The sequence below is a fragment of the Chlorocebus sabaeus genome, chromosome X, assembly GCF_047675955.1.
Source record: "Chlorocebus sabaeus isolate Y175 chromosome X, mChlSab1.0.hap1, whole genome shotgun sequence".
NCBI classification, from domain to species: Eukaryota; Metazoa; Chordata; class Mammalia; order Primates; family Cercopithecidae; genus Chlorocebus; species Chlorocebus sabaeus.
The window spans coordinates 14797071-14814243 of NC_132933.1; the positions used below are offsets into that span (position 1 = coordinate 14797071).

Here is a 17173-nt window from a genome sequence, read left to right on the forward strand (position 1 = left end):
AGACGAGGTTTCACCATGTTAGCCAAGATGGTCTCGATCTCCTGACCTTGTGATCCCCCTGCCTCGGACTCCCAAAGTGTTGGGATTACAGGCGTAAGCCACTACGCCCAGCCGCAACTCCCTTTTTTACCATAGGGATAAACTTCTCTCATGGTTCTGGGGCATCTTCTTCTTTATCCACAGCAGCTGAAGTTACCCTCCTTTTCACAGTTATAACGTCTCAAATATCTGAATCTCAGCTTGTAGGGAGCTCAGCTTCCTTTTAGTTAAAGTTTCTTCCTGGTTCAATTTTCCTTCAGACTTCGGGTGGTAGCCTCATTTTGCAACTTCAACTTCTGTTATACATTAGAAATATTTTTTCACCTTTGCTAGTACAAACAGCCCTTACTTTGTAGGGATGTAATATACTACCGTCTAATTAAATAAATGAGTTCCCCAACAACAGTCTGAATTTTACTTACAAGTGTTTAAGAACTGTAAGTAACTGCATAAAATATAAACTTTGCTAGTAGTTCTTCAATCCACAAGTAACAAATGCATGTTGTTATTACTGACCAATCTTGTCACTTCTTTGAAAATCTGTCAATGATTGATCAGTGCACATCTGTTATTCAGTTCATGCACAGACAACAAAGCATGTTGTTGTGTTGAATCCTTCTTTCCCAGTAATATGAACTTATGTGACATTTTTAAAAATGTGATATCAAAGGAGAAATGGTCAACAAAGATGAAAGTGCAGCAAAGCCAGGCATGGTGGCTCATGCCTGTAATCTCAGCACTTTGGGAGGCCGAGGCGGGTGGATCATCTGAGGTCAGGAGTTCGAGACCAGCCTGGTCAACATGGTGAAACCCTGTCTTTACTAAAAATACAAAATTAGCCAGGTGTAGTGGCATGCACCTGTAATCCCAGCTACTTGGGAGGCTGAGGCAGAAGGATCGCTTGAACCTGGGAGGTGGAAGTTGCAGTGAGTCGAGATTGTACCATTGCACTCCAGCCTGGGCAATAAGGGCGAAACTCTGTCTCAAGAAAAAGAAAAAGAGAAAGAAAAAGAACAAAATTTAATATTGCTATATGTGAAATTGGAATTAAAAATACATGAAGTTATAGAAGAAATAGCCAACCACAGGAATATTGATACTGCTGCCATGCCATTCAAGAGACCCTAGAAATGCAGCCACAGGAACTAAATTATGAACATGAACATGAGTAGTTGTGACCAAAAAAATGAAGATGTTCCAGAGAAAGTGATACCAGCAAAAAAAAAAAAAATACACATTAAAGGAAATCTTGAAGATATTTGACAACGTTGAAAGTGAAAAGGATACAGTATTGAAAGATGATGCAAACTTACAAAGGAGCATAGCAATTTGCAAATGCTCTCTCTATAAGAAGGCAAGCACTATTTAAACCATCCTTTATAAATTTTTACAAAGAAATAAAATACTTTGGCCAGGCGTGGTGCCTCACGCCTGTAATCCCAGCATTTTGGGAGGCTGAGGCAGGTGGATCACGAGGTCAGGAATTCAAGATCAGCCTGGCCAAGATGGTGACACCCCGTCTCTACTAAAAATACAAAAATTAGCCAGGCGCGGTGGCAGGTGCCTGTAATCCCAGCTACTTAGGAGGCTGAGGCAGGAGAATTGCTTGAACCTGGGCGGCAGAGGTTGCAGTGAGCCAAGATCGTGCCACTGCACTGTAGCCTAGGCGATAGAGTGAGACTCCGTCTCAAAATAAATAAATAAATAAATAAATAAATAAATAAATAAAATGCTTTAACTCTCCATGTTTCTATTGTTTTAAATCACAGTATACTAAAGATCAGTTTTGCTATTTTTTACCCTGCTATAAATTTATAACAGAAAGTCTTAAAATATTTTGACAAACAATTATAAATGTCATAGAACAATCATAACTCCCCATATATTAAGATTGTTTTGCACAGTTTCAGCTCGTACTGGCATTTTTATTGCTACCTGCTACTGTAAAAAGTGGGATACTGCCCACAGTTAATCACCTTTTACTTTGTTATCAATTCTTCATATTAAACTTCCCTGTTGAAAATTCTGATGTAGTTTCTGTTTCTCGACTAGACATTGATGATCAAGCAGATATGATTATTCACTGCTAACTTCTTTCATCTTTGCTATATATTTGAAAAACTTCAAAATAAAATAACGGAAAATCTCAGACAATCATTACTGTGTTCTATTTCCAGATGAGTCAGAAGAATGAAGAAAAATTATTTTATGCAATGAAAAACAGCAACAAAAATGTTTTAAACAATAAAAACGCGAAGGGTTGTGACCATACCAGCATCTAATTAACATAGGGATACAGCCTTTTGCCAAGCACTTTTAAAAATGAGAGCCGATGGAAAAAAAAAAATCCTGATATTCTAGTGTGACATAGCAAAGAATTTGACCCAACTGTAACCCCACATAGGTAGTATTAAAGAAAAAAAGATGTTGATAAAAGCCTGAAAATTCTTTCCAATACCCATCCTGTGGTCAAAATCAGACTAAAAGGATGGATGAACAGCCCAGAGAAAAGTCAGGACTAGGCCGGGCGTGGTGGCTCATGCCTGTAATCCCTGCACTTTGGGAGGCTGAGGCAGGAAGATCACCTGAGGTCAGGAGTTCGAGACCAACCTGGCCAACATGATGAAATCCCCATCTCTACTAAAAATACAAAAAAATTAGCCAGACATGGTGGTGAACACCTGTAACCCCAGCTACTTGGGAGGCCTGAGGCAGGAGAATCACTTGAACCTGGGAGGCAGAGGTTGCAGCGAGCTGCGATTATGCCACTGCACTCCAGCCTGGCCAACAAGAGCAAAACTCAGTCTCAAAAGAAAAAAAAAAAGTCAGGACTGAACTCTTGAGAGTAGTAGCCATTGCCTACTGCCTTCAGGAATTCTTCAGGCATGGAGACAAGGAGGAAAAGGCACTTACAAAAGGAAAAATAGGTATATTAATCTGGCTTCAGACTTCTCCACAGCAACATTCAACATAAAGGTATCTTGGTAATAAAGAGCTCTTATATAAACTAATTGATGACGAAATCTAACCAGACAAGAGATAACTAAAGAAGTTATGGTAAAAAGAAGTGTGACACTCAATGCGAGAAGAAAAGCAGTCTGCAATCCTGAGAGGGTGAAAAATCATGGCATATAATTCTATACCCATTAGTCAAGTTGTCCTTTGCATATAAACACAATCTTTTTCAAGTATGCCTGCATTCAAAGGACTCCATGAGCCCTATCTGAAAAAATTACTTGGTGATGCCATCAGTTCAACCAACAGATTAATCAAAATATAGAACTTAAAGATGGAGAAGTTGTGGCCAAAGAACTAATGGCAGGCACTGAATGTTTTGGAACAGAGAATTAAAATTAAGCAGTCGGGAGAGTTAGGATTTTAGAAGTCAATTTAAATGCTAATAGCTTTGTCAAAATCAAAATAACTAATAAAATAACAAGTACTATCTAAATTTTTTTACAGAGCTTACAAAACAAAAAAGCTTGAATAATTCTTATTAATTTCAACATTTTTCCCATTTTACTCTGACCTCTTTTTCTTCTACTAAATTCAAGTTATTTATGTACTCCTTTAAAATTCAAAACAGATACAGTGTAGTATCACTTTTATAAAACTACCCAGACATTCAGCCCTTTGTGTATTTACAAAAAGAGGTATATGAAATGATATTCACCAATGTTAATTATGATTGTTTCCAGGTAATGGGCTTTGAGGTGACTCCCCCGCTTTGTTGTACATCTTTGTATTGCTTGATTTTTTAAAAAGAAATAACAAACAAGTGTTTACTAAAAAAGTAAATTCATTTGATAAAAAAGAAAATAAAACACAGGGATAGGATTGCTAAACCAATAATGTATTAATGAACAAAAGTGAAGAAGAATATTTAAACTCCATCAGAAAACCTACGTTAGGCTGGGTGCAGTGTCTCATGCCTATAATCCCAGCGTTTTGGGAGACTGAGGGGAGCAGACCACCTGAGGTCAGGAGTTCGAGACCAGCCTGGCCAACATGGTGAAACCCCATCTCTACTAAAAATACAAAATAATGATAAGCCGGGCATGGTGGTGCACACCTGTAATCCCAGCTCCTCAGGAGGCTCAGGCAAGAGAATCACTTGAACCCAGGAGGCAGAGGTTGCAGTGAGCTGAGATAATGCCACTGCACTCCAGTCTGGGCAACAGAGCGAGACTCCATCTCCAAAAAAAAGAAAAGAAAAGAAAACATACTTTAATCATGCAGCAATTTACAAACAATTCAAGTATTTCATTATAAATTATTCTCATTTATTCAGAGAAAATAATGTGCCTTATGGAAGAGGAAATATTTGGTCTATGTAGCTACCATGTGTATGAGAAAGTAAAGAAACTCCATTTATTCAATATTGTCTTATGAATTAGAGTTTTAACAAATTTAGAAGACCCTTCCTCATCCAAATTGGTGAAAACTTGCTTTATTCCTTTATTCATATTTATTAACTATGTGAGACAGTCATTAATTAACATTTGAAATTTGTAATTGTTTTCGACTCTCAGTCAAAACATCAAATGGGCTCTAGATCCTTAAGACATCTTATTTTCTTTTATAATACTGTTTTGTATTTTATCAAGCAACTAGTTTATTTCTTACACATTTGTCAAAGATCTCACCGTAAACAATCAAAGATTTGTGACTTCTGTCTCCAAATCATGCATTTCCATCAAATGGGTAAAGATTCCATCCATGTGATTTTATTCATTCATTTGCTACATAATTTCCGTGGAGTCATCTAACTGTGGGCAAATCAGAAAAATTTAGTTCAGGGTGCAATTATGCCCAATTTCGTTAAATTACTTTTGGCAAATGGTGCTGGCTTTTTACAATAGTTTTCAAACATCTAATAAGTAATTGCTTATAATTGTGTCATTGTCTGAAAGTGAAATGAAAGAGCCGGCACTGCAGTGCAGCAAACCCCTCCATTTGTGTTGTACTGCAGAGCTTTCTGGTCAAGCAATTCTTTCTGACTGTCATGCTGTGTAAATTGCAGGCGTTTGCTGCAATGTAGGCTTTTCACCTACAAAGGAGGGCCAAGACGCAAAAAAGAAATGAAATTACACAAATTAGTCCTGGCAGCCAAATTCTGTTTCTCCTTGTACCTAGCAGGACAGTGTCTGGCCACCATGGAAGGGCCTATCATCTTCTTTAAAACGTTAATTTCTTAGCAGCCTTAATTTAAATCCTGAAATTTGGTACAGCGTAAGGACACACGCTCACCACTATAGGTAATTGTTAGGGTCCAATAGCGACTGTACCCCCTGATCCTTCTCAAGAAAAGGAAGTGAAATAAACAATCAAACAAGTTTCCATTTTAAGCAATGCACTTAATCATTCATTTGTCCAGTCACTGATCATTTATTAGCACCTACTATGTGCCAGGCACTGGCAGAGTCACTAGAGATGCTACAGTATATAAGATAGACAAGGGCCCTTACAATATTGTGTTGTAATAAGACATATATAATTCATCTCTGCCCTTGATTTCTGGAACATACTTCCCAAGACTCTTAGAATCTCTGAAGTGATAAGAATATCTTTTGTATGCTAATGAAATGACAGGTGGCTAGAGGGTCACCAGAAAGATCATCAAGGCATGATTAGAGAGTTGGGACTTTCAGCCCTACCCGACCCCCAGCCCCGGGGAGGAAGAGGAGCTAAACTAAATGTTGAATTGATCCTCAGTGGCCAAAGATGTAGCCAGTCATGCCTAAGTATCGAAGCCTCCATAAAAAGCCAGACAGACAGGGTTTAGATGAGGTTTTGAATGGCTTTGAATGGCTTAGATGAGGTTTTGGATGGTTTTGGACACATGGAAGTGGGTGGCTGCCCAGAGCAGGCATGGAAGCTCTATACCCCTTCTCACATGCCTTGTTACATGCATCACTTCATTTGTATCCTTTGCGATATCGTTTATGATAAATCGGTCAGTGTAAGCAAAGTGTTTTTCTGAGTTCTATGAGAAAATTGGTTGAACCTTGGGAGGAGTTTTGGGAACCCCAGTTTACAGCTGGCCGGCCAGAACTATAGACGACATCAGCAGCTTGCTATTGATGTCTGAAGTGGGAGCAGTCTTATGGGACTGAGCCCTTAACATGTGGGATCTGACACTACCTCAAGGTAGATAGCGTCAGAATTAAGTTAAATTATAGAACATACAGCTGGTATCCCCTGGAGAATTTCTTGGTGTGTGGGGGAAATTCTCACACACATTTTGACGACTAGAGGTGGAGTCCTCTGTGTTGACTGTGAGTGACTGTGTAAAAGAGTAGGGAAAAATGGTTTGACTTTTCCTAAGAGCCCTGTTTTCATATGTCTTACATTTTACCACAGGTAGATAAATAAACAAGTAATACATACTATGTCAGATTGTGTTTAGTATTAAGAAAAATAAGGCAGAGTAAGAGAACTAGAGAGGGACTATTGTGGGGACAAGGGTGTTCAGAGATATACCAGCTATGGACTAAACAACAAAAAAAGAAATTTATTGCAATCTCTTTTAAAACATTTTCTAGGCCAGGCGCAGTGGCTCACGCCTGTAATTCCAGAACTTTGGGAGGCAGAGGCAGGCAGATCACCTGGGGTCGGGATTTCAAGACCAGCCTGACCAACACAGAAAAACCTCGTCTCTACTAAAAATACAAAAAATTAGCCAGGTGTGGTGGAGCATGCCTGTAATCTCAGCTACTTGGGAGGTTGCAGTGAGCTGAGATCGTGCCATTGCACTCCAGCCTGGGCAACAAGAATGAAGCTCCGTGTAAAAAAAAAAAAAAAAAAAAATCTACATTACACTGGAAATAGTTCTCTATGTTATATACTTGGGACGTCCAATGTTGCCTTCCATATTTGCCCCATTTAAGGCGATCTCTCCCCCTTGAAATTGTCATGGTCCTTCACTTAAAACTTCTGCCTGATGCTTTATAGAGCAATTATTTCTGTACAGCCAATCTCTCCTACTATATAGGAATCATTTTGAAATTAAGGACTGTATTTTATTCATCTTGGCATCTGTTATAGTTTGAATGGTGTCCCCCCTAAAAAAGATACATTAAAGTCCTAACTTCCACTACTTCACAATGTGACCAGAAGCTAAGAAGAGACAAGGAAGGGTACTCTACCATCTCCTGAAGGAGCACAACCCTGAAAACATCTTGATTTTGGATTTCTGGCCTCTGGAGCTGCGAAAAAATAAATTACTGTTGTTCTAAGTTACCCGATTTGTAGTACTTTGTTATGGTAGCCCTAGCAAACTAATATAGCATCACTCTAAGAGCTTACAATGAACATTGAATATTTGATAAATAAATCAATGAAGCACTTTATAAGTGCTTATTAGAATTACTTAATATGTAATTTTGTGTTTGTTTTACTAATGAAGGAACTAATGAAGAAACTCAAGCATAAATATGTTTGAACTCTGTATGTGATAAAAATTTGGTTGACCTTCAAAGCTTAGCTATTTCTTTTTTTTTTTTTTTTTTTTTTTTGAGACGGAGTCTCGCTCTGTCACCCAGGCTGGAGTGCAGTGGCCAGATCTCAGCTCATTGCAAGCTCCGCCTCCCGGGTTCACGGTTCACGCCATTCTCCTGCCTCAGCCTCCCGAGTAGCTGGGACTACAGGCGCCCGCCACCTCACCCGGCTAGTTTTTTGTATTTTTTTTAGTAGAGACAGGGTTTCACCGTGTTAGCCAGGATGGTCTCGATCTCCTGACCTCGTGATCCGCCCATCTCGGCCTCCCAAAGTGCTGGGATTACAGGCTTGAGCCACCGCGCCCGGCCAGCTATTTCTATAACAGAGAAATAAGGTTTTGTGACAGTGTTCCTTTTACTTAATAAACACCATTCCTTTAGCTATTTCTAGTTTACCCCAGCAGAGTATATGTGTGTAAGACCTTTACCTAGCTCCAAGAGAAGAAATGGAAAAAGCAGAATTGATTACTTGGAGATGACCTCACAGATCAGGCCACAAAGGAAATCAAGCCTCAGGGGCTGGCTGAAAGTAAAATATTTGTAACTGTGATTTTGCTAGCTGGAAAGCACGGGGTCAAAATTCGTACCTAGCCCTGCAACCTCCCCAATGAGGATAACACGTAATTCTGCCTTGAACGTCCACCCAGTATCAAATGGCTTTGGAAAAGCCCTATTCTGCAGCTGAGCCTTGTTCTCCAAGACAAACAGTTCATTTATTCAATCCGTAGGACCAGTTAGATCTTGGTTAGCATGTAAAACAGCAACCAAACACAAGCCAAACTGACTTCAAGGAGTCAGTTTACTAAAATATTGAAAATCATGGGATTTAGAGTCAAAGAGACCTGAATTTGAATCCACGCTCTACAAGTCACTTAACTGTGTAATTTTAGGCAAGTTATTAAACTTTTCTCAGCCTCTGTTTCCTCATGAATAAATAGTAAAAATTGTTAGAGATACAATAAAGGCTTCTCTGTAACAAGAAGCAGTCCTGAGAAATTTCACCTCAGAAAATTCTTATCCACAACCTTTTCTTGGCCACTGGTAATACTGAGTGCCCAGATTAGTGTGAGCCACATAAAGAGATACACTCTCACACAAACAAGAGAGAAGCCATTTCCAAGTAAACAGTAATGCAGGCAGCCTGCATTTTGCTGCCCCAGTATTATGGTGGGGTGAGGGGTGAGGGAGGCCCTCAGCAATCCGTTGACAAATACTCTGTATCTAAAGTTAATGTTGAAAAAGATCATAAGCAAAAGCTTTAGAATTCTCTGCAATAAGTAACATGAACCCTGAGAAAAAATAACATCCCAGTGTAAACATGCATAGAAATTATCTCAATAAATATTGTTGAATGAATGAATGAATGAATGAATGAATGAGAGAGAGGTGGGATATTGTCCATGGGGATTTGGGAAAAGCAAAAGCAAAGGGAACAAGTTGAGAGGAAACAGCAAGGGTTCATTTGTTAAGTGCCTAAGAAGTGTTTGTTTGTTTGTTTGTTTTGTTTTGTTTTTAAATTTGCAAACATACTGGCTGTGGGGCTTGATCTTCTCTCTAAAAACCGCATACCCACACAGGGTATGTAGCCTCTGTGGTAACATTTCACATACCCTATTCACCCAAGTTCCCAGTGAGTATTAAAGTCATGCTTTAGCCTCAAGGTTGACCTGATTAGCCTAGATGGAAAGAATTTTGATAAACAAAGCCAGTGAGCAAATCTTCCACACAACATCAGTCAAATCCTGCTGACTGTCAAGAAAGACTGATTAAACTGTTTTCCCTATTTTCACTAGGGCCAAAGGTGAAATTGGTCATCTATCATGAGAAAGTCTATTCTAACAGTATGGTCAACAAGATAATAAATGGGTTACACTTGCTAGAATGGTGTTTTTAAAAAACATTGTGCATAAAATTATATATCAATGTACCCTTTGACTAAGAGATCACACTTCTAGGAAAGATACATTGGCAAAAATATGAAAGGCTAAGTGCAAGGTTATTCATTGCAGCATTATATATAATAGGAAAAAGTTGGGCTCAATCAAAATGTTCATCAATAGGATACTATTTGAGTAAACTATATTACATTTATATTAGGTAAATAAAAGTGCATATTATGCCACTGTTCAACTAAGAAAAAGGGGGAGCAGCATCTTGGTCATAGCAGAAATCAAGGATGATGTCAAAGATAACTGAGGTTGTGCCAAAAAAAAAAAAAAAAAAAACCACCTCAGGCACCAACTTAAAGAGGCTTTCACTGACTAAAGATAGAAAAATTGGGGCTTCAATTAAAATAATAATTTCAATGGATTAACACCCATACGATATGTTCAAAGCCATGGGTTCATACTGGTATTTTAAAAACAGTCATTTTTCACCTTTGGGGGATACTAGGGAACTTATTTGTGTGCATTCGTTTATATATATATATATTTTTTTTTAAGAGGGAGTTTCTCTCTTGTTGCCCAAGCTGGAGTGTAATGGCACGATCTCGGCTCACTGAAACCTCCGCCTCCCAGGTTCAAGTGATTCTCTGGCCTCAGCCTCCCGAGTAGCTGGGATTACAGGTGCCTGCCACCATGCCTCGCTAATTTTGTATTTTTAGTAGAGTCAGGGTTTCTCCATGTTGGTCAGGCTGGTCTTGAATTCTGACCACAGATGATCCACCTACCTCAGCCTCCCATAGAGCTGGGACTACAGGTGTGAGTCACCACACCCGGCCATAGTTTATATCTTTTTAATGAAAGTGTAAACTGAAAACTGAAAAAGTGTCTAAGGAGAAAAGGAATAAGATGGAGGATACAGAAATGTAAATTATATTTTTATGAATATATCTTAATGTGTAGATTTCACTTTACATAATTATTTTACATAATTTAAAAAGTTAAATCCAAAGAAGGCAGTTTCTAAAATTTGAAAGCAAAATGAAACACATGAATCTATATATAAGTTGGTAGCAAAACAGCACACAAAAGAATCATTGCAAGGGACTTTAAATAAAAAAATGACTCAAAAGGAAATATATATATATAATATACATGTATATGTGTATATATATAAATATACATATATAAAATATAAAAGACACATAAATATATAATGTCTTTTTGAGTATTTATATATAGTACATATATAATTAAATTAAACTTTGAGAAATCATATTAATAAAGGTACTTGTAGATTGCTATTCTGAGAATCAAGTATATGTATCATGGGATAAAACAAACAAGTATGTCAGTGTCACTGGGAAGTGGAATTTTCAAAATGAGTAAAAGGATTTGGCTGTGTCCCCACCCAAATCTCATCTTGAATTGTAGCCCCATAATTCTCACATGTCGTGGGAGGGACCCAGTGGGAAGTAATTGAATCGTGGGGGCAGGGCTTTCCCATACTGTTCTTGTGATAGTAAATAAGTCTCACGAGATCTGGTGGTTTTATAAAGGGGTGTTTCCCTGCACAAGCTCTCTCTTTGCCTGTCACCATTTACGTTAGATGTGACTTGCCTCTCCACCATGATTGTGAGGTCTCCCCAGCCATGTGGAACTGTGAGGCTGTTAAACCTCTTTTGTTTATAAATTGCCCAGTCTTGGGTATGTTTTATTAGCGGTGTGAGAACAGACTAATACAACGAGCAAAAGGAAATACAGATCAAAATGGTTAACTGAAACTTGAATAATCCTGAATTTTAACTAGAAGATCAGTGTGAACTCATAATGTGAATTACCTTAAATAATATATCCTAGCTCTGTCCACTGAAATGTCCTAAAAACAACAATCAACGTAAGAGCAACAACATAAGGGCAACATTCTGAGTACCCAGAGAATGGTCTTGAAATACTATTTCTCACTAAAAGAAAGCAAGGATCCTTGGAAAGAAATATTGCAACTCTGAGACTAGAAATTAACAATGATAAAATTAAAATATCACTATTTTTGCAGACTGGTAGAAAAATAATTGATACGAGCATTATTTATCAATGAAGGTAGACATCACAAAAAGAAAAACAAGCTACTTAAGTTTAAGGTAGCATACACAAAAAGCACACAATTCCAGTTTTAGGTATATGCCAGAGAAGCTTTGGCATATGTGTATCAGGAAACATGTACAAGAACGTTCGTAGCAGCACTGTTTGTAATGAAAAAAATGCATGGCAACCTAGATGTCCATAAAGAGTACAAAAGATAAATAGGTAGTGGAATAGTCATTCAATGAAATAAAACTCCACAGTGAAAAGATACAGACATTTGTGATAAACATCTATCAGGTGATATGAGTATAATTAGTAATTCAAAACAGTATCTCAGGGTGGAGAGTGGGGGCATCTGAGATTGGGAACAAACATGCAAGAAGCTTCAAATGCACTGGTAATATTTCTTAAATTGGATTTAGGCATATTTGTTGCCATGTTACTGTTATTTTTTAAAATGGCATTTGTATATGATAGACTTTATATACATTTGTGTATATTATATATACACAATATATAGGCACAAACAAAAAGAATTTATACAATGACTGAGATACAACATTTGCAGAACATTTGAAAATAAAAAGATTGGCCAGGAACTGTGGTTCACGCCTATAATCCCAGCACTTTGGGAGGCCGAGGTGCGTGGATCACCAGGTCAGGAGTTCAAGACCAGCCTGGCCAAGATGGTGAAACCCCTTCTCTACTAAAAATACAAAAAAGTTAGCCAGGTGTGGTGGTGGGTGCCTGTAACACCAGCTACTCGGGAGGCTGAGGCAGAGAATTGCTTGAACCCGGGAGGCAGATGTTGCAGTGGCAGAGATCGTGCCTCTGCACTCCAGCCTGGGCAACAAAGCAAGACTCTGTCTCAAAAAAAAAAAAAAAAAGGATGTAACTAAAAATAATCAAGTAAGGTACATAAAAGTAAAATAATTAAGTGAAATTGTTATAAAACTGCAATAAAATGCAGTTGTTCAACTTCGAAAGGCTATAAGAGTGATTCATTAATAAAATGTTTATTAAGTGCCTATGTGACAGGTGCTGTGCTGTGTGGTAGGTATGCGGCGACAAATAACAGACACACAATCCCTGCTCTGTAGTGAGAGAATGAAAAAATGAACAAATAACCCTTAAATGTATAATTACAAACTGCAGTGAGAGTCTCAGTATACCAGCCTAAGTTTATTGAGTAGGTTTGTGTTGGGAACTGTTGCGAAGAGTAGACATCAGTTTACAGAGGAGAAACTTGAGGTGCATCTATATTAAGCAACTCACCCAAGATTAAATAGCTTATAAGTAGAGCAACTGTGAATCAAACCAAGCAATCTGACTGCAGAGACTAAGCTCCTGTGCTACACTGAGTAGGAAAACACTTGAATTATCAGGAAAACATTGAGGCTTATTTTAGTTTTTATTGGTCAGGGAAGGTCTCTCTGATCATCTGAGAAATAAAGCATTAGAGAGAGCTAGCTTGATGCGTGTAAGTATTAAATGATCTTCTAAGTGGTAGGAAGCCTAGAGGACAAATGGGCAAAAGAATCATACTGAAGAGAAAGGTCATTCTGTCATGCCTAGTTGGAGCAAGTGGCAAAGGGGACTATCATGCAGTATTTGGCTTGGCAATAGGGGGCAAAGGAAGCGGGAAGGAACATCAGCTTCCACCTCTGCTGCAGTAATCTCTCTACTTTGGCTTCCACCTGGGCCACTTTGGGGTTTCAGTTAAGCTCCCAGGAACTCAGTGCTGCTTCTCCATATCTTTCTTCAGTGCTCCTTTGCTCACTGAGGCCTGCCCAACATTATCCTTAAGACCAAGGTCACATTGAGTGTCTCAATCTGGGCTACTACTTCAAGGCTGCCGTACCCCGAACAAATGGCAGGCCTCTGCAGTGAGCAGCAGGCCAGCTGCGAAGAATCAAAATAACTAAGTAAGAAGAAGGTGATTGCCATGCACTTCAAAAGTCACTGCAGACATTGCCGGCTAAACAGTGTTCCAAGAGTGTGATGCCATTTGGCATGAACGTCAGAAACACTTGTTCGTATCATTGCAATCGCTATTGGACTTCAGGACAACAGAACTTGCAAGTTTCCACAAAAGAGGATGCAGGTTAAATAAAGCCCATATTAAGAAAATGGTAGATGATTTTAAGAGGTGATGGCAATTTTTGAGATCATGGATAATTAGCAGATAATTAATGATGGTCCTGTTATTATTTTCATTAAAAATATAGTACATTCAAAATGACTTTGAAGAAAAACACTCCACTCCTCTTAGAGGTCATTCGGAACCAATACCTTCAGGTATTTTTCAAGCAGATTTTCCAGAGAATACCAAATTCAAGGATAATTTGCTTCCTAATAAGGCTGTGAACTAAACCTGAAGAACTAGTAAGATAAGAAAATATATTCGGCTAACCTGATAGCAAACTGTAAACCCCAAGATGCAGGTGTGAGGGATGCAACTTTTAAAAAGAAAGACATTCAAACACCTGAAGATGTTGTATGCCAATGCTGTTATTCAAAACTCTTCTTCAGGTAAAATATTGCAAAACCTAAACCAGTGGACAGCCAAGGAAAAAGTCAGTTGAATGAATGGTTCACAAATGTGTTCATTGTTTCACTATAAAGGGGATGCTGTGAAGAATAAGAAGAATGATGCGGCCGGGCAAAAACAACAGGATATGCATACAAATTAACTTGAGAAATGCTAAAGTAAATAATAAAATGTAAGTATTGAATTATTTGAAATTTTAAGTTTCCTAAAAACGGTTCCTATAATAAACAGAATATCGTGGCTGGGCGTGATTGCTCATGCCTGTAATCCCAATACTTTAGGAGGCCAAGGCGGGTGGATCACCTGAGGTCAGAAGTTCAAGACCAGCCTGGCCAACATGGTGAAACCCCATCTCTACTAAATATACAAAAATTAGCTGGGCGTGGTGGCACAGGCTTGTAATCCCAGCTACTCGGAAGGCTGAGGCAGAAGAAAAGCTTGAATCCGGGAGGCGGAGGAGGTTGCAGTGAGCCGAGATTGTGCCATTGCACTCCAGCCTGGGCGACAAGAGTGAAACTCCGTCTCAATAAATAAATAAATAAATAAATAAATAAATAAAAGAAGAATGATGATAATTTAACGTTGGGATACTAACAATAGGTTTTTCCCAATATTTGTCAGGCTAAGTGTATTTTTAAGGGACTTGCTGCTTTAAAATGTAATGAATGGAGTTAAGTGTACTGGGGACGGAAGAAACCGAATGTAAAAGAAAAGTAGACCCACTAAAGCCACTCTACTCCTCCAGAGCTTCGAACCATCATAAGGGATGTTGATGGTTACAGGGTCTTTGCGAATGCTGGATGTGAATAGAAAGTGTGTTCTTAGTAACTCAGTTTTCAAGTAGTAATGCGGAAACGCATGTATGCCCTAATCATTGTAAAAGAAGCCCTGCAGAGTTTCATTACAGACAAGGAGTTTGGGATGGCATTAGGAAGAAGCTGCTTGCTATGAAACCTGTCAGTCTATTTTGAAATGGGAGAAAGAACAAGATAATTATTATAGGAAAAACTTAAATCTTCATCAGGAACATATGGAACTTTCTTTGGAACTTCAGTAGAAAGAGTTGGGTTCTTTTTCTCTTTTAAATTTTTTCTCTATAACACCACGTGGAGCCACTGTTCATTCTGTGCCACATACTTTGTCAGGGCCCCCAAAAGGTGAAAAGTATCAGAAGCAACTACAAAGAACACTTCAAGTTGAAAAGTTGAAATAGTGAAGCAGAAAACCTAAGAACTTCTTAGGAAATGAAGATTCAAATCCTAAAACCTAATTCTGTCTACGTTTAGAACACTTGAAATAATAAAATATGCTGCATGTATTTTGCAGTTCATTTCGGACTCACTTTACAGCATGTTCTGTGTATATTTTATTAATGATATTTTTAAATGTTGATACACTTGTAAAATGCACTTTTTAAAGTACTTTGGGTACTGTCAACCTTCAGAATTTTGTTTATAAATATTACAGGGTGAAGTGTGTTTCAAATACAGCAAATTTTGTATCAGTTGCAATATTCTTTTATTTATTTTTATATTTACTTATTTATTTATTTATTTTGAGACGGAGTCTTTCTCTGTCACCCAGGCTGGAGTGCAGAGGCACGATCTCGGCTCACTGCAACCTCCGCCTCCCGGATTCAAGCGATTCTCCTGCCTCAGCCTCCTGAGTAGCTGGGATTACAGGCAGGCACCACCACGCCTAGCTAATTTTTGTATTTTTAGTAGAAACGGGGTTTCACCATGTTGGTCAGGCTGGTCTCGAACTCCTTACCTCAGGTGATCTGCCCGCCTTGGCCTCCCAAAGTGCTGGGATTACAGGCATGAGCAATCACGCCCAGCCACGATATTCTGTTTATTATAGGAACCGTTTTTAGGAAACTTAAAATTTCAAATAATTCAATACTTACATTTTATTATTTACTTTAGCATTTCTCAAGTTAATTTGTATGCATTCCTGTTGTTTTTGTATCTAGGTGACTGTTACAAAATTCAAGTTTCTTTTTCTCTCCTAGTAATATCTCATATATGTTCATCTCTATGGAAAAAAGGAAACCTATGTTCTTGGCTGATGGATATATATATAAGGACATATATATACACATACACATATATAAACATATATATGAATTATGGATAAGTATATATATCCATATATAATATACATGTAAAGTTCTTTATTATATCTCTAATAACAGGGAGGAGCAGAAACAATCAGGAGGAGGATAAGGAAGAGGAAAAGGAGAAGGATACAGAAGAAGAGGGAAAGAAGATGGAAAATAAGAAAGAGGAGGAGGGCGAAAGGAAGAACAGGTGGATGGAAGGAGGAGGATGAGGGAAGAGAAGGGAAGAGGTTTGGGGTGGGAGGAGAAGGAGGAAGAGGAAGAAGGTGAAGGGAAGAAGAGAAAAGAGGAGGAAAATATTTTATACCAATCATAAAGAAACCGTTAAGGATACTGTATCCCATCCACTCCACAGAATTTTCACAGTTGTCAAATATATTTGTCATGACTAGCAATTGGCCAAAATGTGTAAAACATAATCTATAGCATAAAAAACAGAATACACAGTTGTATGCACACAATGTTTACAACTGTAAAAAAGATATGTGCTTGTGGGCATTATCTGGAAGAGAATATGAATAAAAGAAGTTGTTTTGGATCATGGGATTAAGAGTAGAACGTTATTTTTTTCTTTTTCAAACTGCTTCAGTGCCGTTAAATTGCTTTGCAATGCAAAAAAAAAAATGGAGTTAGGAAACGAGTCACTATAGTTAGCAACAGAGCTGTGATAAAGAACCAAAGATTTATCTGAGACTGATCTTTCAGCTAAAAAATTAATCCCTATTACTTATTTTAAGCATGGATTTTCTCGCCCACACAGAATTTAGTGGCAAGGTAAGCAGCATATGGAAAAGAAGAGCAGTCATAAAATAGTGGCAAACTGCAGTGAGGAAGAGAAGCTGCCAAAAGAGGCTTAAGTGTGCATCTTAAGAGTACCAGACTGTGCAGCCAGGAAAGCAACATCCGCCTCCAGGCCGCCCATGAAAGTATAATCAGAATTATACTTTCTGGTTAATTACCTTTTCTGGAGAACTAAGGTCTGTGAAATATAAAATAA

General features: G+C 38.2%; 1 long non-coding RNA gene across 1 annotated transcript in view; it reads left to right on the forward strand.

The window, feature by feature from the left end:
* Positions 1–16890, forward strand: part of LOC140710826 (uncharacterized) — a 146290-nt gene extending 129400 nt beyond the window's left edge. The window contains exon 4 of the long non-coding RNA XR_012091897.1: positions 16252–16890. This is a non-coding gene — a long non-coding RNA (uncharacterized lncRNA). The remainder of the gene's footprint in view (positions 1–16251) is intronic.
* The last annotated feature ends 283 nt before the right edge of the window (positions 16891–17173 follow it).